Here is a 24,219-nt window from a genome sequence, read left to right as displayed (position 1 = left end):
TAGGGACTGAAAAGTAAATTATTCAATTAAAATGTCCAATGCTGTAGCACAAAACCCACAGAGGTAGATCTACCGCTCATAGAATTGTTCCTTTGTATCAATCTATTTTTATATATTTGTTTGGCCCTTCTACCTTTTCAATAAACATCTTCCAAAAATAGAGAATAAGTGTACCAAATCTGGTTGTAATTTATCCTGGGAGTTACACTGAATTGCTCATTTTTTTAAAGACAACCCTTCCCCATAACTTCCCTTTTTCCCCAATGACCCTCCCACCTCCTTTGTTATCTTCTCCTTGGGATAGAAAATGTACACCAATTTTGGTTGAAATCGGTCCTGGGAGTTAGGTGTTACACTGAATTGCTCTTTTCTAAATACAACCCTTCCCCTTACCCTCCCTTTTTCCCAATGATCATACCACCCTTTGTTATTTTCTCCTTAGGATAGAGAATGTGTGTACCAAATTTGGATGAAATCGGTCCAGGGATTCAAAAGATACACTGAATTGCTTGTTTTCTGAACAATACCCTCCCCCAGCCCCTCCCTCTTTCCCAAATTACACTTCCATATGATCGACTACTCTTAGTGAATATGTGTACAAAATTTGGTTGATATGGGTACTGGGGTTGGGAGTTACACTGAATTGCTCGTTTTATAAAGACAACCCCTCCCCATACCCTCCCTTTTTTACAATGACCGCCCCACCCGCTTTGTTATCTTTTTGTTTAGGGTAGAGAATGTTTGTATCAAATTTGGTTGAAATCGGTGCAGGGGTTCAGAATTTACTCTGAATTACCCGTTTTCTGAACCATACCCTCCCTCCAGACCCCTCCCCCCTTTCAAAGATTACACTCTCATATGGTTGTCTCCTTATATTGAATATGTGTACAAAATTTGATTGAAATCGGTCCTAGGAGATGCAAGTTACACATAATTGTTCGTTTTCTAAACAAAACCCCTCCCCCTTTTCTAAATGACCCTCCCACCCCCTTTGTCAACTTCCCCTGAGGATAGAGAACGTGTGTACCAAATTTGGTTGAATTCGGCCAAGTGGTTCAGAAGTAGTTAGCGAACATACATACATAGATTGATTTTTATATATATAGATCATTCACCTTTCTGTCATTTTCGACCTGAAAGTCATATTTTCATTAGCGAAAACTTCTCTCTGTTAGTCTTTCGTTTCTCTTATATAAAAATGGATGGAACAGAAAGAAAAACATCAAGTTTTGATACATGGTATTTAGAAGATTTTGTTCCAAATTAATTTGGATGCACTGGCGACCACCTCGTCAGAGCAACCGACTAAAAAACAACAAGGCAGTCTCAATTGAGTTGTCGCATCCTATCCTAGCTTTCGAGGTGGTCGATGAATTCGTCTACCCTGGATCCGTGCTAACGGCTGATAACAAAGTTAGTCGTGAAATACGAAGGCGGGTCTACTATGGGCTTAACTGGAAGCAAATTTTAGAGAATGAAGGTAATATTGAATCTTCCGTTGATGTCTTTTATAACATTATTTTTGATATTATTATTGACGAGGTACCAAAAAGAAGAAAACGACGGAGCGGAAATTCAAAATATCCAATTTGGTACAATAGGCAAATAAAAAATTTAAAGAATCGCAAACAAAAATTACATAAAACTTACAAGCTAGACAAGACGAATGAAAATTTGGAAAAATATTTGAACATCTGCGATCATTTAAAATTAGCAATTGATGTAGCATTTGAAGAACACAACACGAAAACAGAAAACGAAATAAAGTCATGTCCAAAGAACTTCTTCAATTACGTAAAATCAAAATTAAAATCAGACAATTTTCCGTCAACCATGTATTTAGACGAACGCGTCGGTAATTGCTCGGAAGATATCTGTAATCTTTTTGGAGATTTCTTCCAAGAAATATACACCACCTTTTCGGAACAAGATCGCGACCTAGATTTTTTTGCGCCTATCCCAGAATTCGCTAGGGATATCGGTGTTAATCAGATCATGGTGAACGATATTCTACACGCTTTAAAAAACTTAGATGCATCTAAAGGCCCTGGTCCTGACGGTATTCCACCGATATTTATGAAGAGTCTGGCTAAAGAGCTGACTGCACCTTTGTTTTGGCTCTTCAGATTGTTATTGGAATCCGGAAATTTTCCCAGGGTATGGAAAAGCTCCTATCTTGTGCCATCTTCAAAACAAGCAAAAATCTGACATTCGTAATTACCGTGGAATAGCCATTATCTCTTGCATTTCCAAACTTTTTGAATCCATTATCAATGAAAAATTATTTTCACAACTTAAAAACAGAATTACGAATAAGCAGCATGGATTTTTCAAAGGTCGCTCTACCGCTACAAATTTAATAGAATTCATTGACTATTCTCTTAATGCAATGGATAATGGTAACTACGTGGAAGCTCTATACACTGACTTTAGCAAGGCGTTTGATCGTATTGACATTCCAATGTTACTCTCCAAATTGCAAAAAATGGAATTGAGCCAGGACTCCTTAGATGGCTTGAATCTTATCTCACAGACCGGCAACAAATAATAAAATTAAACGGAAAGAAATCCAATCCCATTCAAGTCACTTCAGGAGTTCCACAAGGCTCTCATCTTGGCCCTCTTTTATTTATATTATATGTAAATGACATTACCTCCATTCTCAAAAATATAAAGATTTTAATTTATGCCGATGACATAAAGCTATTTATGGAAATAAAAAATGAAGACGACATAATCATATTCCAGAATGAAATACACATGTTCTATACATGGTGCAGAAAAAGCCTATTGCAACTGAATGTTAAGAAATGCAACATAATATCATTCGGCAGAAAAAGAATAACACCAAATACACAAATTGTATTAGGGAACAATACTGTAGAAAGACACGAAATAGTTAGGGATTTAGGAGTGATTTTAGATTCGAAACTAACTCTTGTTGATCACTATAACACAATCATCCACAAAGCTAATAATATGCTCGATATAGTTTCTCAACGTGTTGATTCAACTGAAATTTTATCGAAATTTTACTTTACATACCTTCTCGGCTACTTCGACATAGAACATTATTTTTAACCAACCACTGCCGAACAAATTACGCCAAATTTGGGCCTCTCAACCGAATGATGGCCGTTTACAATCAACACTGCAGAAACTATTGACTTAACAATGTCTCGGCATAACATTAGACAGTATTTCCAAAGAACAAACATTACAAATTCAGCAATATAAATTCAAAATCAAAATTATACATCACTTTTCTAAAAAAAACCTATTATTTAATTATACTATAGCATTACAAAAAAAAACATGTATATGTATATGTACTAGTCTACGTTGGTTGACGAAATAAAATAAATAAAAGAAGAAACTGCGGTCAAAAAAGATTCACACCCGCACTAAATGTGTCATGAACGAAACGTTCATAAGACCATGATCATCTGATCATCTGAGGTCACGCAGGTTCCACTATAGGGCGAAAACGCCACCGGAGTATCTGTCCGTGTCAGATCGTTGGCGGATCACGATGTGGATACCCTAGGTGTCGGTGCTGTGGGTTGTGGAGTGGAGCTATCGAAGACCTTGACTAGGGTTTGTCTCTGGTATCTCCAACACCCCTAGACAAGTTTTCGGCGTCGGACTTGGATGTGATAAGGTGGCCGGTTTAGTTTTGAACGGCAGGGAGTCATTCCCTTGATCGATTGATGGGGCCTGTCGTCGTCTAAGCTGGTCGTTGCTTTCTATTATGGTGTGGCTGTTCCTGGCTTACGGTTCCGCTAGTATGGGTCTGTTTCAATAGAGGCCATTTGATCGATGCCCTCATTATTTCGTTTGATTTCGTCCTACACGGAAACAAATACGTTCATATAATCTTATATAGCTAACATTGTTTGTTGGTAATGCTGAAAGTTTTTTGGCATTATATTTCGTTTGATCGAACAAGCCACGGTTAACAAACTAAGACGCTCGCAAATAATTAATTAAACAAACCATTTGGCTTAAGCCCATCTAATTAGGATCGTTTTGATCGCAATTAATTTATTGTCTTTTTTCATTAATAATTATACTACTCAATCAAGCAAAAGGGAGTAGATGAAAGTGATGAAAGTACTGATTCGATTTACACCGCAAGCGAGCGTGAAATGAAACTGAAGATTGGCTGAGGGCCATATGTGAGAACAAGCATTGTTGAAATCGCTGTTTATTCTATCTAACGTCCACCCAGGAATAGCTTAGATAATGACGTGATGACGTAGTGCGGTGTCAATCGAATCTGTATCTTACTTTCATCTACTCCCTTTCGCTTTGAGTAGTAAAATTATCATCGAAAAAAATCCTATAAATTAATTTCGATAGTCTAAAACTATTTAGCCGGAAATGTCATTGGGTCGAACAGTTCCTTTGACTTAAAAAAAAAACAGCTGGCCAAATAGCGACCATTTCGGCAAAATGATATTTTCAGCTAAATGAACTGTTGGACTAACAACTTCTCGGTCAAATTACCAGTTCGGCCGAATGTGCCTTACGGCTGTTTGTCGCTTTCGGCCGAATGTCATTTTGGTCAAACCATTTTCAACCTAATACCGTTTCGAACAAAAGTTTAATACGTCCTAACAAAATTTAGCTAGATAAATTTCGGCTTAACGTGATGTAAAACCAAGTGGTATTCGAATAAATGGTTTTTGCCTATTGGCCAGATGACAGGTAGGGCCGTTTGGCCGAAGGCAACAATACCAAAGGTGTTTGGCCGTTGGACCAAATGACATTTTCGGTCAAATGGTCCTTTCTGTCAAACAACCATTTCGGCCAAATGATCGTTTCAGACAAATTACCGAATGTTTGGCCAAACTGTGTTTCGTTGTTCATTCATCCAAATGCAATTCGGCATGATGGTTTTCCACTTAACGTATTATTCGGCCAAATGGTTTTCTGCCAAACGACCTTTTCTCTTTTTTTAAAATAATTTTTCTTTGAATTTCCGAAAAATTTCTAATGGACAGTACAAAGAATTCCCCGTAGAAATCCAAAGGAATTGCATCAAAATTCCAATTTTTATTCGTTAAAATACCGAGTAGTTTTCCAATTAAAAAAAATTATGTAGAAGTTCTGTGCAATATTAGTGAAAATTTCATAAAATTCGTGAAAATTTCTAAGAATTTCCCATAGAAATTTTAAAAATCCCGTGCCGATTCTAATGAATTTCTTATGAAAATTTCGAACAATTTGCCAATGAAATCATTTTTTTTTGTTGATGTCCTCAATTCGAACAATCTCCCGCGGAAAATCTGAAGAATTATTTGTGTTAATTTCAAAGAATACTCAAAAGAAACTTTCCGTGAATTTTCCGAACATTTTCCTGTAGAAAACTCGAAAAAACAGTTCGTGAAAATTATGAAGATTTTTTCATCTAATTTCCAAAGATTTTCTCATGGAAATACCAAATAATTTCCTTTGGTAATTCCAAAGAATTCTCAAAACTTCTCAAAGTAGTTGTCATGGAAAATCCGAAAATAATTTTCAAATTCATATTTTGGAGAAGCTCAAGAGAAGTTAATCAACCGTCTAAGACGAGTTAGGTAACTTGAATTCCATCAATTATTTCGATATCTTTGCAGATACGTATTTCGACCACAACTTGACTCGACTCGTGATGAACTTACTTTTAAGATAAAAAATCACGTTAATAAAGTATAAAAAAATACTTGACTCGACTTAGTCGACTTACGAGACACTGAAGACGACCACACATATGTGGGCGAAATACGTATCTGCGAAGATATCGAAATAATTGTTGGAATTAAATGGAGTTACTTAACTCGTCGGTTGAATACATTCCACTAAAAGGAGCTTAAAATATTGTTTCGGAAGTTAATCAGATTTTTCTGGCGAAATTCAAAAGTTTCTCCCGTTGAAATTTTGAAAACATCCTGAAAAAATGCAGACAAAAGTTAGATACAAACGTAAGGAAATTCCACGCCGATTCACGGCGCCGCCGCCGATCAAAATTCTAACAAACACCGCCAATTTTCAGACCGGCGCACAAACACGGGTAGAAGAAAACTGTAAAAGAATATCAATTTTTACCATTAATATATGAATAACTAAATAGCAAAATCTGATATTGGTTTGTTTGATATAGTTGCTAAAATAGCAAACATAACAACATAACATTGTATCAGCAAATACCTCAGAAGTAACTCCTTTTTCCATTATAATATCAAACCAATAGCAAAATATCTGAAAAAAGAAAATAGCAAAATCAGTTATTATGCATATGCTGAAGTTCCAAGTGATAAATGTGTAACAAATTTTGTTTTGATTGGAAAATTTGTTCGTTATTTGTTATTCTACTTTTTCGTACAACAGCATATAAATATAAAATTTCGCTATCATATTAAAATGTGTTGTTATTTTATGTTATTTGTAAATAGCATTAAAATAACAAAATTTTATATCAAAGCAAAATTTGTTACTGTTATGTTATTAGTTGGTTTTTCATCTCTACCCGGGTTCACGGATATTCGGGGTGTATTTGATCCCTTGTCCCTCCGTTTTGGCATTCTCAATCGGACCAGCACATAACTTTAGGAGCTTTCCGATGGCAAGCGGATTTTTTCATGTGCAAGGTTCCGTCTTTGCTGGTCCGCTGCTGAAATTATTTATCGGATTCATAATGTTCGATAGTCAGTGCGTTCCACGGACCACGGAAAACTAACTTGAGACACCAAAACCAAGGGGAACACCTGCAGAATTTACTCATGGATTCGCTATCAAGGTTTCCTCAATTCATAAGGGACGGGACAAGACGCCGCTGAGTCCGATAGAATAACGAAGGCCTCATTTCAAGGCATTATGTTGAAAGACTTTAAAATGAGTCAAGTTAAAATTTGGACATGATGGTCTAAGCATTCAAGAATCAGTTGAAGCACGTTAAAGTTTTTCAGCACGAGTTGTACGTTTTTACAAAGAGGCTTGTTGTTAGTTTCCTAGTTGTATAGCTGGACGGCCTAGCATGCGATAAATCAGCAAAAGTCTGCAAAATATTTCAGGCAATTGCGTGACATAAAGAACTAGGCATCTAGACAAATAAAGAAAATGTGTTTAAATTGTTGGCATATGTATTTTATATCATCTATTAAAAATGCTGATAACATGACATAAGAACAAGAAACAAACAGTTTATTTTTCTTCACCTCCGTTTGGAGCAATTTTATCATAAATTTAGTTGCCTACACGTCCAGGAATATTGTTGCCGACTATGCACCGACGCAAATTGAATTCCACTTAATCCATGCCCAGAGTGGGATTATGTTCCTTTATTGGCTCCATGAGATTAATTGCGCAAATCCCACTCCCACCAGTGACACAAATTAATTTTTATCACCTCGCATCAATGACATCGAATGCTTCGGGCAAACCGCACCACAAGCACGAAATGTTTGCGGTTTGCTGAATGCCTTCTTCGCGAATTAACGCACGAATGCTTCAACACAACCGTAAACGGCCCAAAACCGCCAAATAATTACTATCGATGTTCACGTTTTCAGTTCGACCGCCACCGCGCGGTCAATCAAACTGATTCATCATTGACCGCACCGCACACCACCCAGTTAGCTTGCGTCTTTCATTGGCACACGAAATAAGCGCAATCATCATCCTCCTGGGAGAGAGAGATGGGCATCCATCTTCGTCTTGGTAAGGTACACCGGGGTAAGTTGAAACGGTTTTTTCAAAGTTGAAATTAGAAGTGCTGTAAAAAAATCACCCTTTGATATATTTTGAATCCGTTTGCGGTGTTTGCTAGTCCGGGCCAAATATTATACATAAAAAATAAGCAAACTGAACAACTTTTTTATAAATATTTTTTATATTTAAATTATTTTATTATATGCATCGTTTCAATTTGCCCCGCGAATCGGGGCAAGTTGAAACACTGCGTTATATTCAGACGTAGGAATAATTTTGCCGTATTAATAACAAAATGTATGTACTCAGTGAGACTCAAGAAGCACGAGGTTGTAAAGGTGACTATAATACTGCCAAGATTCGCATAAGAGTCTCATGTAAGTTTTTGACGATTTTGATTTTCCTTCAGAAACTAACTAGCTTAAAATTATCTCCTGATTAAGAAAAACTGATAAAATAGTAGGCTTTGTTCTAGAAATTTGAAAACAAATCCCACTTTTGTTGTCTCATGTTGATAAATATCTCTCATAAAAATCAGATTCCAGATTTTGATAGGTACTCTTTACACAAAAATAAACTTAAGTATCGTCCATTTAATTGTGGGACAATTAACACGGATAAGTACGAATAAAAAATATGATGTCAATTTTTGGAAAGATACCAATTTTTTTCAATTCATTAGATTTTTTTTTCTTTCGGCGAAAATGACATTGGACTCTTATGCGAATAAGGGCAGTGTACAACAGAGTCACAAGTGTATTTTCAGAAACCAAATTCTAGAGAACGCACTACGCTGAAAATTTATTAAATTGATTTCCTCCTGCTGGTGACCACTCGGATTACTGTTAAGAATGCTTCATTATTTGGTTCACTTGTATATTGCGCTGTTGATTAATTCGGTTGTGGCTTTTTCGTAAATGCACATTAATTAACCAGCCATCATATCTCTCATAAACTCTTCGATTAGAGAAATAGTCAGCTGGGGAAGTGAAAGGTGGAGTTAACGAAATGTGTACATACTCTGTTTTATTTTTCTGAGAATCAGTGCTCAGTAGATTAAGAAGCTAAAAACTGCAGTTTAAACATGACCCCTTTTCATTCTAGTGGAGATTGTAGGAGGGTTGCATTCAATGGGCGGAAATTTATTGAATTTATGTTCAGAAGTTTGCATGTTTTATATAATTTATGTTTTTCGAATATATGTATTTACGGACCATGTTGAATTCTGAAAAAAACTTTTAATCGCGAGGGTGACGTTTTGAATCGTTGTTTCAACTTGCCCTGCACCACGCATTTCTATTTGCCCTGTTGAGTTGAACATGCAGAGCAATATCAAACAACCAAAATACAAAAATTAAAACGGGTCTTTCATCGATTTTTCATAATCATTAGGCTTGTTCAACATTGAATGATTACCTACTATGAAAATTTGATGAAAAACTGTTTCAAACATCTTTTTGCGACCTGTTTCATTGGATGTCAAAAAGTTGGTTTAGATTTTTCAAAGGGCGAAAAATAAACAATGGAAGCGATTGCTTTTGAAAGCTGCAATCTTTCGGGAATGGTAGTCAGAAGGTGCGTTTAGGCGAGTAGTTTATTGAAAAAATTATGAGAGCATTCGGTCATTTCCTATCTGAATTACAGCTTCCGTTTCAACTTACCCGCATTTCAACTTGCCCCGGTGTACCTTACATAGGTCTTCAAGTTGCAAGTCATATTCACCGCCGCGCAACTTTCGCCCCAGCCGGGGCTGCCGCGGCGCTGAAAATTAACCCCTTCCGAGGGACCATCAATTTCCGAGCCATTGCATCCAATATTCAGTGAGGAACCCTCGATAAAATGAGCTTAAACTGTGGATGAAGCTTAATATTAAATAAAAAATATGTCTGTGACTAAAAAGTGCATTAGGAATAAATATTGAATTTGATAACTGTATCCTTAACAGTGTGTTGATTGTTCTAATTATAATTTTTGTTACTCAGCGCATTATAATACCTCTAAAATCGGTTCAGTCAAACCAATTTTAGAACGAATCAGTTAACAATTGAATTTTCTTCGAAACCATATTGATAATGTTTACGATCGATAATCATTTTCATCCGAATTTGAATTTGTTTCGCCTTACAATCAAATATCAATTTTCACTCGGGTTAGCCTGCCGTTATTGCTCGGTAGCAAAATATTGCAGTTCGAACCTTGGAACTCTTGTTTCCGGATGCTCCGGATAAGACTTTCGGGCTCGTTGTTTCACCTTCTCCAGGCGCCAAGAAGCGAAGGCACAGCGCAAGGATGCACACCGAACAAGTTGGGAAAACAGTTTACTTTTCTTGACCTGGAAACAATTTTTGTGTTTATATTGCCGAGACCTGCTTCTGTTGCTGCTGCTGCTGCTGCAGCAGCAAAGCAAATCAAGTGCACTTTCCTCTGTTTATGGTTCCGCCCGAAGTCGTTCGTCGTTGGTTGTCTTCCGTCTCTCTGCCCTGTGCTTGGTCTTGGTTCTTTCGTTACTGGCTGCGACGAGAAGTGGCAACCATCGATGGCGGCGGCTGGAGAGGATGGTTTATTGATATGGGTAGCTCAGTAGCTAGCAATAGCAATATGCTGTCTTTCTTCCGTCTTCTGAACGCCGGCACCAGTGGGAATTTATCTATCTTCCAAGTTGTATATTACTGGGTAATCGCTGGGATGTTTGTTGAAGACCTCCAAGTTGCAGCGGTGTTGTTGGCTGGCTGATCCAGAGCACGTTGGTATTCGAATTGAGGAAGATGTATTGAGTTTGAGAAATCCACTTCCTAGACGTGCTGGATTATAGGTTCGAAGTGGGAGCCGATAACTTTCATTGGGAATGTTTGAAAATTGAATCTTCCGCGTATGCTTGTGGTGTGGGCTGCCGTCTTCAGTGCATTGATTTTGTTATCAAATTAAAACTGAAGAGTGGGAGATCAGTAATTATTATTAATTGAATATTCGATGTTCTAAATATAAAGAGTAGGTACATATCATCCGTGTACAAAACCCTCTCGTCAACTTTTTGCGTTCTAAATTTGCAAATGGAGAGTAAGGTTAAGCCATCTGTAGCATTACCTGATTTGTTCACATACATCTTAGCACTGATCATTGGGAGGCCAAAATGAGAAGCAAGAACGCGAATAGAAGAAACAATCTCCAGTTATCTTTGCGAGCAATGGGGTAGGACGGGTATATGTACCCAATTGTATTCTATAATACTGGGCACATTTTTCGCCAAGAATTTCGAATGAAATTTTTCTAAGATTTTCTACGAGATACTAATAAATATTCCAAAATTCGCCTAATAGCCTATTCAGATTACGCCATTTATTTAAATAAATATTGTGTTAAGGTGGATATAGAAATTTGAATGTATGTGGTATCAAGTTACTCTATATCGTGATATTTATTATGATAAATGGCGTAATTTATTTATTTATTTATATTTCATTTGACTGTATGCTCTACATGAAAACTTAATTACTATTTGGAACTTTGTCAGTCATTAAAATATCTTGTCAAACAATACCGAAATCTAGATGCGTTGATGTTGAAGTCGAAATAAATGGCTTCTTCGTTGAAGCGACGAATCATAGCGACGAAGCAGCTGTTGGCGGCATAGTTCGTGCTTTGAACTGCTTCATACAATAAATCTCTAGGCCGTAGTGTACGAGAGGGTGCGTAAAGTTGTATCTTTGTCAACAAATCTGGCACATCGTATTCAGAGAGCAATAATTTAGCGATAAAAACTGCTTGAGTCACATTCCTCCGCTTGCCAAGAGTATCCAGTCCTAGTAAGCGACAACGATTACCGTATGGTGGAAGATTGAGCGAGTCCCTCCAAGGGAGATGGCGTAGTGCGTAGCGGACGAACTTATGCTGGACAGCTTCCAAACGAGCCGTCCGTATGGCTTGATAAGGATTCCAAACAACTGAAGCAAATTCCAAATAAGATCGCACTAATGAGCAGTACCGTTTTGACTCGAAGTCCGGACACCTACAGTGACCTGCATAATAAAAAGCCCACTTGCCGTTTTTCATATAAAATGGTCAACTTTGGAGATCGAGATCTCGATTGCGTGTGAACCAATTTTGCTGAAAATTTGACCAGAGCTCAAATATAACTTAAATTCTACCACACCTGAATTTCGACCATATTGATTCATAGGGTAAAAAAATATCGCGGTAATACCAAAACGACTTTTTTGGCAAAAAATTGGTTTTATAATTTCTTGAAAACTACAACTCTTAGTGTACAATTATATTCCGCAATCTGTTTTGTATTGCCAAAATACGCGTTTTTTCTGAATAAGTCATCAGTTTACAACCTATAGAATTCAAAATATTTGAAAAATAATTTTTTGACAAAAAATTCATTTTGGTATTACCGCAATAATTTTTTACCCTGTGGTAAAATTCAAGTTATATCTGAGCTCTGGTCAAATTTTCAGCCAAATTCGTTCACACGCAATCGAGATCTAGATCTCCAAAGCTGACCATTTTGTATGAAAAATGGCTAGTGGGCTTTTTATTATGCCGGTCACTGTAAGCACTGCTGAATTTTCAGTTCAATATTTCAAACGGAATTTGACACTGAGTGATAACACACCCTGTCAAGATAAACTTATCAAATTTGCTGTTGTGTACTGAAAATTACATTTTGTATGCACAAAATAGCTAATATTATCGGATTGGCAAACCGGTAAATCGTGTAAAAGCCAAAATTTAATTGACGCTGAGAACCGCTGCGTACCAAGATCAAGCCTCCCGGGAGCCCATTGAATAAATCAGGAACTGGGGGAGCCACGTTTTTCTAAATGATCGTTATCGTAGGAGGGAATGGATAAAGCATGAAGGATTGCGGACGTTGAACATCCGAAGCAGAACCAAGCTGTTTAACCGATAGGAGGGAACCGTTTGGAACGCTTGAAGTCCTGCAAAAAAAAAACTACGTATCTGGGCCAAAACCTCAGAATTCTTGATCCTGTGATGACTGATCGGTTCCTACTGGATATCCGCTGCTGATCATTGGACATTTCATATCATTTGCCGTAGCTGCCGTGCCCTGATGAATATTGGAGCCAATTTATGATGGACTCAAGAATGGACGAATTAATTTGGTGAGCATGTTCCAATTATATTATGTTGTATTTTATTGATGATGCCCCATACATAAAAACTAAATACGCACAGGGCATCGTTTGCTGCTATTGCCGCGGATATTGTGGGAGTCCCAGATATCCGGTTCAAGCTTTAGTGGGCAACGGTGGCTCTTCTCGACCTTCTACTCCCTGAGTAGTTACTACGAATAAGGGCGTCCTTGTGAAGTTTTGCTGTACCTTGATATGGAAATGCTAATATCATCTTCCAAACTTGGACGTACATGTTCATGATAGCATTAGAGGCGAAAGTATAGAATTGATAGTTCCGTTAGGATACGGCAGGCATGAAGAATGTTTTTATAGAAGTCGATTTGAAAGCGAGCGGAGGGCAATATTTGTGATGGCATATATCGCACGACCTTCCTTCTGCCAAGCTCCCGTATGAAGGGGAGGAAGAATATCAGTGTGGAAGCTGATATATCTCCACTGGCAAAAGGAAGGTGGTTTGACTTGCTCATATGCCATCGCGTGCGGAAGGATTTGCTATCGATGAGTACTGTCTCCGAATTTCTAATATGACATCAGCATTTAGTCGAATAGGATTTTTATTGCACAGTTCTGTTTTCTCATTGCGTCCGTCTCGTCGCAACCAACTTGGCTGCCTCGGAGAGAACAAAGCAGAGAAAGGCACTGCTGCTGTACCGTCGACCAATAACAGCTGAATTGATGCCCCACCGAGGGTAGTACACTAAATTAATGATTTCGTGTGTGTTACTTCTACGTGAAGTTAAACGATTTACAATGATATGGAAATGCTAATATCATCTTCCAAACTTGGACGTACATGTTCATGATAGCATTAGAGGCGAAAGTATAGAATTGATAGTTCCGTTAGGATACGGCAGGCATGAAGAATGTTTTTATAGAAGTCGATTTGAAAGCGAAGTTGATCAGCATTTAGTCGAATAGGATTTTTATTGCACAGTTCTGTTTTCTCATTGCGTCCGTCTCGTCGCAACCAACTTGGCTCAAATCGACTTCTATAAAAACATTCTTCATGCCTGCCGTATCCTAACGGAACTATCAATTCTATACTTTCGCCTCTAATGCTATCATGAACATGTACGTCCAAGTTTGGAAGATGATATTAGCATTTCCATATCATTGTAAATCGTTTAACTTCACGTAGAAGTAACACACACGAAATCATTAATTTAGTGTACTACCCTCGGTGGGGGCATCCATCAATTCAGCTGTTATTGGTCGACGGTACAGCAGCAGTGCCTTTCTCTGCTTTGTTCTCTCCGAGGCAGCCAAGTTGGTTGCGACGAGACGGACGCAATGAGAAAACAGAACTGTGCAATAAAAATCCTATTCGACTAAATGCTGATGTCATATTAGAAATTCGGAGACAGTACTCGTCGATAGCAAATCCTTCCGCACGCGATGGCATATGAGCAAGTCAAACCACCTTCCTTTTGCCAGTGGAGATATATCAGCTTCCACACTGATATTCTTCCTCCCCTTCATACGGGAGCTTGGCAGAAGGAAGGTCGTGCGATATATGCCATCACAAATATTGCCCTCCGCTCGCTTTCAAATCGACTTCTATAAAACATTCTTCATGCCTGCCGTATCCTAACGGAACTATCAATTCTATACTTTCGCCTCTAATGCTATCATGAACATGTACGTCCAAGTTTGGAAGATGATATTAGCATTTCCATATCATTGTAAATCGTTTAACTTCACGTAGAAGTAACACACACGAAATCATTAATTTTCTGTACCTGTTATGAAGAACTAGTGCATCCCATTCCCTACACTCTCTAAAGAAATCTTTCTTCAGAAGTGAATCCTTTTTGTAGTGCTAGTCCTCGTAATAAAAAGGGCACCATTACGAAGCATGAGATTTGATCAAATTATACGTAGTACTACTTAACCAATGCCCCCAGATGGGTAAGGAATAGAGGATGAAACACACACACACACAAAATAGCTAATATTATCGAAAACATTGAACATCGCTTGCTTCGAAATCCGGACACAGTATGAGGCATGCTTCAAATACCGGACAATTTTGCTTCGTATTTCCGAACCCTTCGAGTTTGGCCTATATTGATTCTCAAATAGCCAATTTAATCCGTTCAAAGACAACTAGAACATAGCCTTCATATTTCTCGATTAATATAAATCCGTAAGGTAAGGTTTATATAGACATTTGTATGGAATCTGGCATCCCCCCGTTGTGTGTACCATCCGAAGTTTCTGCTCCGAGATTGACCAGGACTACCAAAAAACATTATTTGAAACCAAGCAGGAGCATTTAACTGCAATATACAACATTGGGAATCTAATAATTTCATACGATCTCCCCCCTCTCCCCTTTTTAAGGTAGAGCGCTTTTTAGAAATTTGACGTGTCTGTGGGTAATGAAAAATTTTCTTCAAAACTACCTCTCAAATTCAACGTGGATAAGTTGCAATGGATCATGAGAATCATTAGATGACCAAAATTCTATTCGCATCAATGATACCAGGAATAAATATGATAGGAGGAATATAAATGAATGAGAAATAAATATGATAGGGGGAAATGTGCCGATTTCCATCTCACTGAATATATATTCATTGTATCGCGAAACAACGAAAAACGGTACGAAATTCGTCGATTCTTTTTATCAACCTGCGTGCTGACTGCGGAAAAATCACAAAGGAAAGAAATAAATCAAACAGTTTTTAATGTTTTTTTTTCTTTTTGATGGGATAAACATCGGAGAATTAAAATTATGCATTATCTTATCATTGTTAAGATATACTTCGAAATATAGACGTTAGTGGTATTTATGTGTCTTTTGAAATCTTTTTCAGTTTGCTATTAGAAATCAAGAATTGAAAGGAGCGATTGCGGAGTTCATGCGGATTGATAAATCCGGGCGTGTCCGAGAAATGTTGAGTTTTTTTTTTATTTGACGGGTGTCGTTCACAACGTGTCTTTTTGTAGAATTCTGTTAAAAAAGATATTTTTACAAACTTGTTCATTTTTTTTTTCTACAAAATGTGAATGGCTAAAAAAATACATTTGAAGACAACTTTTCACTAGAAACTGAAGGCAAGTTTTGCTACTTGTGTGCAATTAATAAAGTGATACCATTTACAATATGTGTATGAGTATATATCGGTAAGCTGAGAGCAAGCAATATTCCTTTTGGGTTGCAGCAACTCAAATCTAACGAGATTGTAACTATGCTTGCTCATTACGAATCATTTAGAATTTAGATAGAATATAGAAAATATGAGCTTAGTTTTTCTAATGTTGAGTCTAAAACTGCATTCTAAGAAAAACGAAATTCACCGTTGATTATGACATGCCTTCATTTTTTACCTCTAATTTTCAAGTTTTTACCACAGATCACGTATTACTTACATTTAGTTAAGAAGCTGAATTTCAAAGTATGTTGTATGGTGGACTTCTAGTGCGAAGGTTTTTCTACAACTCTGCCTAATGGTTCGTTGTTTGAATTCCACTAGTAACGGAATTATAGCTATAGTTTCAGTAACTTAGACTAAATGATATCAAAATTCCAATTATTTAGTTTGAGTCACTGCAACTAGCGCTCTAACTCCGTTATTAGTTGAATTCTAATAACGAACCATTAGACAAAGTTGTAGAAAAACCTTTGCACTAGAAGTCCACCATACAACATATTTTGAAATTCAGCTTCTGGAATGTGTTATTGACAAAGTACTAAATGATCGAACGCTAATTACTGAATGATCGTTAACATCCTTGCGCGAGGTCTTTGATATGGTCGACACGTTGTAGAGTAGTACCTACAATATTATAATCGAAGATCATGGTATCTACAGTGCGACCAAAGCTTATCACGTTGCATTTAGCGATGGCAAGAACCATCATATTTCGATCACACCAATCATTGAAGATATCTAAACGTTTTTGCAATTCTAGGCAGTCCGCCATGTTTCGAACAACGAGGTAAATTTTAAGATCGTCCACAAACAACAGCAGTCCTCCACGCTGCAGAATGAAGGTAACATCATTCACGAAGAGCGAAAACAGCAATGGACCAAGCGTGCTTCCTTGGGGGACTCCGGAGCCATTCGAGAAACAACGAGATGAGTGGTTTCCTATGTTTTTGGTTACTTGGCGTTGCACTAGGTAGGAACGTAGCCAGTTGCAGAATGTTGCAGAGCATCCAAGTTTTTCTAATTTTGCTAGCAGTATGTCGTGATTGACTTTATCAAACGCTGATTTGAGATCTGTATACACGGCATCAACTTGAAACTTTTTGCACATGTTGTATATGCAAAACGAAGTGAAGCTTGCAAGATTCGTTTCCACAGATCGACCAGGAAAGAAAACCATGTTAGCATGGGCTGATATAATTCTTGCATGCAGCGAACAATCTCTCATAAATCAGCGACTCAAACACTTTCGATTCAACTCCGAGTGATGTAATGCCCCGATAGTTTCTTACGTCACTTTTGTCTCCTTTTTTAAATACGGGAAACATGGTAGAGCATTTCCATTGAGTAGGAAATTTTTGCTGACGAAGTGATAGGTTGAATAGTATGCGCAGAGGGGTGGCCAAAATATCGGAGCATTTTTTTAACACTGCCGAAGGAATTACGCTAGGACCAGCAGAGAATGATGATTTGATTCTATTAATAGCCGAAACAACCATATGAGTCTCAACGTAAAAAAGGTCGATGCCGAAAGCGCCGTCAGGTACATCACTTAATGCACCCAAAATGTCAGCTTGAGACGGCGAAGCTACTGAGAAGACGGACGAGAAGTGATTTCAGATTTCAATGCAACGTTGTTGTCAAGGAATAATCTTGACGGTAGACCGATTTCATTCCTCTTAGTATTAACGAACGACCAAAACCCCTTGGGATTGCACCGTAGATTCTGCTGCATACGACACACATACTGCTTGTAAAGTTGCATGTTATAGCGGCGATAACAATTGCTGGCAATTGAGAAGTTCCTTTTAGTTATAGTACAACGACGATTAGCAAGAGTGCGAAGAGCTCTACCGCGAGCCAGTTTTAGATTGCGTAGAGCAGCGTTCGTCCATGGTGGTTTTCTTGGAGGTTGGCGCTTCGGTACAGATGCAGATACACAGTCCCGTAGAAAACAGTTGAAACGGTTAACTGCTGAGTCGATGTCCAAGTCTTTCAATGCGCTCCAGTCAAATCGAGACAAACTGCGTCGGAGTGATTGGAAATCAGTTTTGCGGAAATTCAAGCCAACCTCATCTGAGCTGTCGTCAAAGCTAACATGACAGCTATTTGCAATAGTAATTTCTAGAGCAGGATGATGATTATCAAGAAGAACGATGGGATCGATGGGAACGATGGTAATCTGAAAAGGCTAAAAAATGTCAAATGTTTTTACATCAGTTTTTTTTATTACACGGGGGATGCGTTCCGTGTAAAAAAGTTTTCAGTTCAAAATTTGAAATCCGTGTAAAAAAGTTTTATGATTTCTCGACAAATCGTGAAAAATGGAGAAACTTTGCAAACATTTTGTATGGGATTTTTTTTACACGGCCGTGTAAAAAAAAATCCTGAAATCTTCTAGGATTTCCGAATTTTCTCCAGAAAGCCCTTATGAAAATCCTTCAAGCGTTCAACATGGAAAACAAAAAAGGTTCATCTAAAAAAATACCAGGAGTTACTCCCGGAAATCCTCCAAAAATGTGTTCTGGAAATCCTCCAGGAGTTCCCAAAAGAGTTTCTCCGGTTCTGCATAAAACTCCTACAGAAATGCCTCCGAATATTCCGATTTGAACCAGCAAATTCTTTCGAATTTTTTTCCCAGAAGTTGCTTCTCTGGAAATTCCTCGAAAAACTCATCCGGAAGTTTTTGCAGTAATTCAGCTAGAGTTTTTCTCCTCTTTACAAGATTTCATCTGAAATTTCCATCAGGAAGTCCTCCGGAAATCATTTTCGTAATTCTTCTGGAAGTTCCTTCTTGTATTTGCTAAAAGTTTTCTTCTGAAATTTCCTCCGAAGTTCCTACATAGATTCCTGGAGAAACTTTCGGAAGAATTCCTGGGGGGATCTTTTGGAGATTTAAACTTTTGGAGAAACTCCTGTTAGCACTTCCGAAGCATGCTTTGTTAGCAACTTCCGGGGAACTCTAGGCACTCTAGGAAAAATTTATGAAATATTTTATTAATTTCTTGGAAAAAACAAGAATTTAAGAAACCATTTCTGGGAGACATAGTCATGGAATTTTTGGCAGAACTCCCGAAGGAAATCCTGAAAGAACTCACAAAGGATTTTGTTTTTTTTTGGAAGAACTCTCGAAATATTTTTTTTTGTGAACTCCTTGAATAATCAAGGAAATAATTTCCGAACGAATTCCAATAGAATAAATTATCTAAGGTCCATACATTTCCGTTCAAGATAAATTGTCCTTAGGGAAGATCTATCAATTACGTAACACAAAAATTGGCAATTGGGGGGTCCCGTAGCGTAGTTGGCTACACGTCCGCCTTACAAGAGAATGGTCATGGGTTTTTTTCCCTCGTTAGTCATCGAATCCGCAGCCCAGACGATGGCGTTTGGGGTACGCGCCTTACCGTCACGGCTGCCTGATGCCGACTGACAACAACTTGTTCTTCTCGGAGGCATTCCTCCAACGTTACCCGGATTAATGGCAATCGAACAATGCAACGATCATTGAATACACGACATGGACAAACGGACACAATGGACTCACGATGAGATGGACTGGCAACGACAACAATAATGATAATGGAAATCTAAAAATAGATTCTGTGTGGATTCTGTAGTGCAGAATACCACCACAGTAGATCTCGGCACAGTAGCGGTTAAGTAACACAGAATGCCTAACAAATAAATAAAGGAATAAAAAAAAATTGGAGATTTCCGGTCAATTCGATTCCTGGAAAATCCGGATTTCCTGGAACATGTCCTGCATAAATGATACTGATCGTGGATTTTGGTAGGTAATCAGCAATATGAATATCAAACTTCTGGAAATTTCATCAGTAGATTGATTGATTACCCTCAAGCAATTATAATTTGGGTCCATCAATTTTTGATTTGGGTTCATCAGAAGTGCAGACTTTCGATTGGCCATCCAGATCAGGTTCCTTGAGGGGTCATAGGTGGCCAAGAACATTGTTCAATGGAACATCAACAATATGGGTATCGAACTTCATGAAATTAACTTTTGCACATGTCTTTCATGATCCTAGACTCACCAGACAAGTTGACTCCGGAGTGGCCATTTTGGAACAGGTTCCCCGGGAGCCGGAGCTGACCAAAAAACATTTCTCATTGGAACCCCAACAATATGGGTGTCAAACTTCTTGACATTGTTTCAAGTGTTTATTTCTGATCTATTTGGGCTCATCAAACAAGTTCACCCTGGATTGCCAATTCCGGATTAGGTTCCCTGAGGAGTCAAGAGTGTTCATAAACATCTAGTAATATTAGTGCAAAATCAACGCAAGGACCACTCATTGGCGCCGGGTGACCAGCAGGAGACCCACCATAAGATTCCGGACACTTGGAGATATGATCGATTCCAGAAATTCTTCTAGACAGGTGTGACTTTTCATACACCGTTTGTTTTAACATTGTCACATCAAAACCAATACATGCACTACTCTTCGATCTTAGGTAGCCTCTGTCTGATACTACGAAAGTTTGTTCTAGAAATTTGCGCCTTTTTTTATACACAATTCGTTGAAAAGTAATGTCCAGGGCCACTAATTGACTCCAGGTGGACACTAAGTTATCCTTGGGAAGCTCCGGATCATCCGGGTTAATTCTTGAAATTCGTCATTTGTTGTGAGAGCAAAATTAATGCAAGGGCTACCTGGTGGTGCTCCAGAAGTCCAGGGAATCAGGGACCAGGGGGGTAATTCCACATTTTTTTTCGTTAGTCAGCAGTAGTGTAGGTAGATTAAGTATTAACCAATATCTTACAAGATTCCAATTCGAACAAGGTTACACTTGCCAAGCGAAATGGCCCGCTTTTTCCAAGCGGCGTGGCCCGGATAATACATCTTGGGTAGGCTTGATTTGTTCGTAGATGACAGGCCTACTCCCCCTCTGGCAGGGACATCCAGAGCTGTGGTCAATTATTGCAGTTAGTTCTAGAAACTTTCGAAAATCGTTTATAATAGCAGTATAGAAGCGGACTCTTTGCTCGCGCTTAGAATCATAGGCGTAACTGTTTATTCAAATTCATTGTAAATATTGCACTCGAGGGGGTGATTATGAGTTCTGGCGTGCAGAAGAATGACACTATCATCACATGGTAACGATCGCAGGGCAGTAGTGGAGGCTTTTGCCCTAATGAAAAGGCTCTACCAAGACGGAGTACATGTTTGCGGGTAAAGATAAAGGTAGACCTATTGGTGTTGTTGAAGAATTTGTTCATCTATGAACACTTGTGACATGCGAGAATGACGTTTCCTGTGAAGTGAAAAGACGTATTGCTGCTGCGAATAGGGGCTTCCTCGAATATTGGAAACGAAATTGGCTCTGATTCGTAAGGAAAAAGAGGCGGACCGAGAAGCTTTTGGGGTTTTCGAGCGAAAAGTGCTACGTACAATTTATCGAAGAAAAACTAGAAAAGATGTGTGGCGCAGACGCATAAATCACTAGCTGGATCAAGTGTATAAGGAAGAAAATATTGTGAATCGTATAAAATACGGCGAACTCCAGTGGTGTTGCGTACGCCCTTTGCGTAGCACGGCACCTACTGAAAAGCCGAATTGAGCAACACACCTCAGCTAATTGTCGATCCTGATCTGTGTGAGGCTAACGATTGTTTACGTTCGAGCTATTCAACAGCATTAGAGTGTTTAACCAAAAGCGAGTTTCTTTCCTACGAACAAATTTTCAATATTCTTTTGAAGACTATTAATTGTTTAATACTATAGTTACGGCAAGGTAAATTAGTTAAATACCGTTGAATTATGTTTCCTTAAATACCATGTATTCTTTGAACAACTAGGCCCATCGATAGCCGGTACTGAATTGCGGTAATAACCCACGTGTGAAGAAGTTTAATTGAATTGTGTAGGCAAGAGTGTACGTAAGTAACTGAATTAGATTTGTACCGTAGTAAGGATGGATGTAAATTATCTTTACGATTGTTAGGTACGGGTACCAGTGTACTACGGTTAATTAAAACACGACGAATTCTGCTAGGCCCGGGTAGAAAACCATCGGAATCACAAACGTAAGCAGTTCCAGGTTAAAAATAGTATCATTTAGTAATGTTAAGTTATACTTCAGGAAAATTTTAACCGTTCGGTTCCCGCTCGGTCCATCAATAAACGCGTTAAAGTTTCGGATATTGTTTCCTTCCGTTGTGTAGACAACAAGTGGGCAGGTCACTTATTGCGAATGTCAGAAGAAGAATAGCAAAAACAACATTCACCAGAGATCCGGATAGAGGCCAGCGTCTTCGTGGAAGGCCACGAACACGCTGGCTGCTGCACGCGGTGGAATCGAACCTGGGAGCCCTATACGTTTAGGAAAACTGAAGGAACTGCACCCAAGATTGAAAATTATGGAGCTCTACAATACGTCAGTCATAGGTTATTTAAAGCTTCTAGTGGAGTGTCTTCACTTGGCATAAGACGATTTCGTTCTATCCCGTTTTTTTCACCACTTGAAGTGAATAAACGATTTATTGAAAGTCGCAGCATTATTGGATGTATTTGAAAGATTGGCCACTCTTTTGGATTTTCTAGAGCCTCACTGCCGCTAACCGCAAGTCGAGCACATCTGTATATGGACGCCCATATACAGATGTGCTCGACTTGCGGTTAGCGGCAGCTCAGAGGGACCACCTTGTGGCTATCCCTTTAGATTGCATCAATTATGCTCTCACATTTCTCAACAAGCGATTTCTAAAAACTCACAACTTTCTAAGACGGCTTAAAAAATTGGCACATCTTCGAAAGTTCCGAAGCTTCGCTCATTGCTACAACACTTAAATTCTAAAAAGTCTCAGCTTTGTAGGATAAACTTTCAGAATCGGCAACTTCTCCGGATGTTTCGGAGCTTTAGGTGGACCACTTAGTTGTCTTCTGGGGTCAAAGGGTGATTTTGCTCTCGACACACTGGTTACAAAAAAATGCAGCTTTCTATTTTTTTTATTTATCTTCTTTTTCTATATAATAAAAATGAAATGGTCTGTGTTCGTATCCGCATAACTTGAAAACGCCTGGATGGATTTTTTTAATTTCATCAGTAGTTACGTTCGTTATAGTTTTCGACGGGTTTATATTATATTTTTTCAGGCGAAAATCACTTAAGTTTCTAGAGGAGTGTCCAAGCCCCTTCATATAGGTCTTAACAGCTCCTCTCAGGTTTTTTCCGGTAGTCGTTCCACTAATTGGGATCAAAGCTTCCGATTCCTCTGTGATTTAAAGATGATCATCAACTACCCTTATGAAGATAGCTATCTGCACCATGTTTTCTACATCAGTATTGCCATTGGTTGCGAGAGAGTAGAATTTGAAGCAGGCGGCATTTTCACGTAACGTAGTTTTCAAGTCTTATGGAAGAACTTTTACTCACCGTGTTCCTAGGCTAATGCTACTGAAAGAGACTTATAACTTATAACTATATAGACCAACAATAGCCGATGCGCATTCCTTTTCCGGCTTCATGTTTGTTGCTTCGATAATCCACTATTTGAATCAATAATGGAATTTCAAATTAATTGAGCACCTTATCTTTGAAGCTTCCTTAACATTTGTTATCTTCCTAGTTCAGTGTAAATATCATATTCCTTCCACACAGCAATACTTTCCGAACAAATTAAGCAAACCGGCTTTCCTTTGTTCAACGTGAGAACGCGGTGTCCCACATAAACCTTTCGTTTTATCGGGTCACTCAATCCGGCCATTTTTAGATATGTTAAATATTATATTTTGTTTCAAATACGAATAAAAGACATAATTGGAGCTCATAATGTGAAGGGCTCGATTACCAGACTTAATATTTTTATACCAGATATCCTGCAGTATTTATTAATAAATTATAAAAAAGAAGCTATTCGAGTCACATAGATAAACTTGTGGGACGGTTATGAAGTATTTTCTACCACGGGGCATATGCCCTATTTAGTCATTCTAAAAAAACGATATCGGCTACGATTATACATCGATAATATCGGATTTGTCGACATCGGCACACCCCTACCCCTTCCCGCTACACTGGGGATATAGATACTTTTGAGCAGTGTGTAGCCGTGAAAATCTGGTCATATTACCAGGAGCACTTCAGTGCAGCTAATAATATGACGTACTCTAACCCTCAATCATACGGTATCAAGCGCCCCTTGCCAAGGGGATCTCGCGCGACTCGTGGGACCAAAATGTCGACCA

At 38.4% G+C, this 24,219-nt stretch overlaps 2 protein-coding genes and 1 long non-coding RNA gene across 5 annotated transcripts in view; all 3 read left to right on the top strand.

The window, feature by feature from the left end:
- LOC134202619 (uncharacterized) overlaps positions 1-24,219 on the top strand; it is a 708,184-nt gene that overhangs the window by 182,504 nt on the left and 501,461 nt on the right. The gene's annotated exons all lie outside the window — the stretch shown is intronic.
- The window catches only part of LOC134202692 (uncharacterized), a 228,165-nt gene that overhangs the window by 111,012 nt on the left and 92,934 nt on the right, over positions 1-24,219 (top strand). The gene's annotated exons all lie outside the window — the stretch shown is intronic.
- LOC134225035 (uncharacterized) lies at positions 21,556-22,175 on the top strand. The gene is made up of 3 exons (XR_009983153.1): positions 21,556-21,766; positions 21,831-21,911; positions 21,977-22,175. It is a non-coding gene; the product is annotated as an uncharacterized LOC134225035 (long non-coding RNA).

Source organism: Armigeres subalbatus, chromosome 1 (assembly GCF_024139115.2).
Source record: "Armigeres subalbatus isolate Guangzhou_Male chromosome 1, GZ_Asu_2, whole genome shotgun sequence".
NCBI lineage: Eukaryota > Metazoa > Arthropoda > Insecta > Diptera > Culicidae > Armigeres > Armigeres subalbatus.
This window is presented reverse-complemented; position numbering and strand designations above follow the sequence as displayed.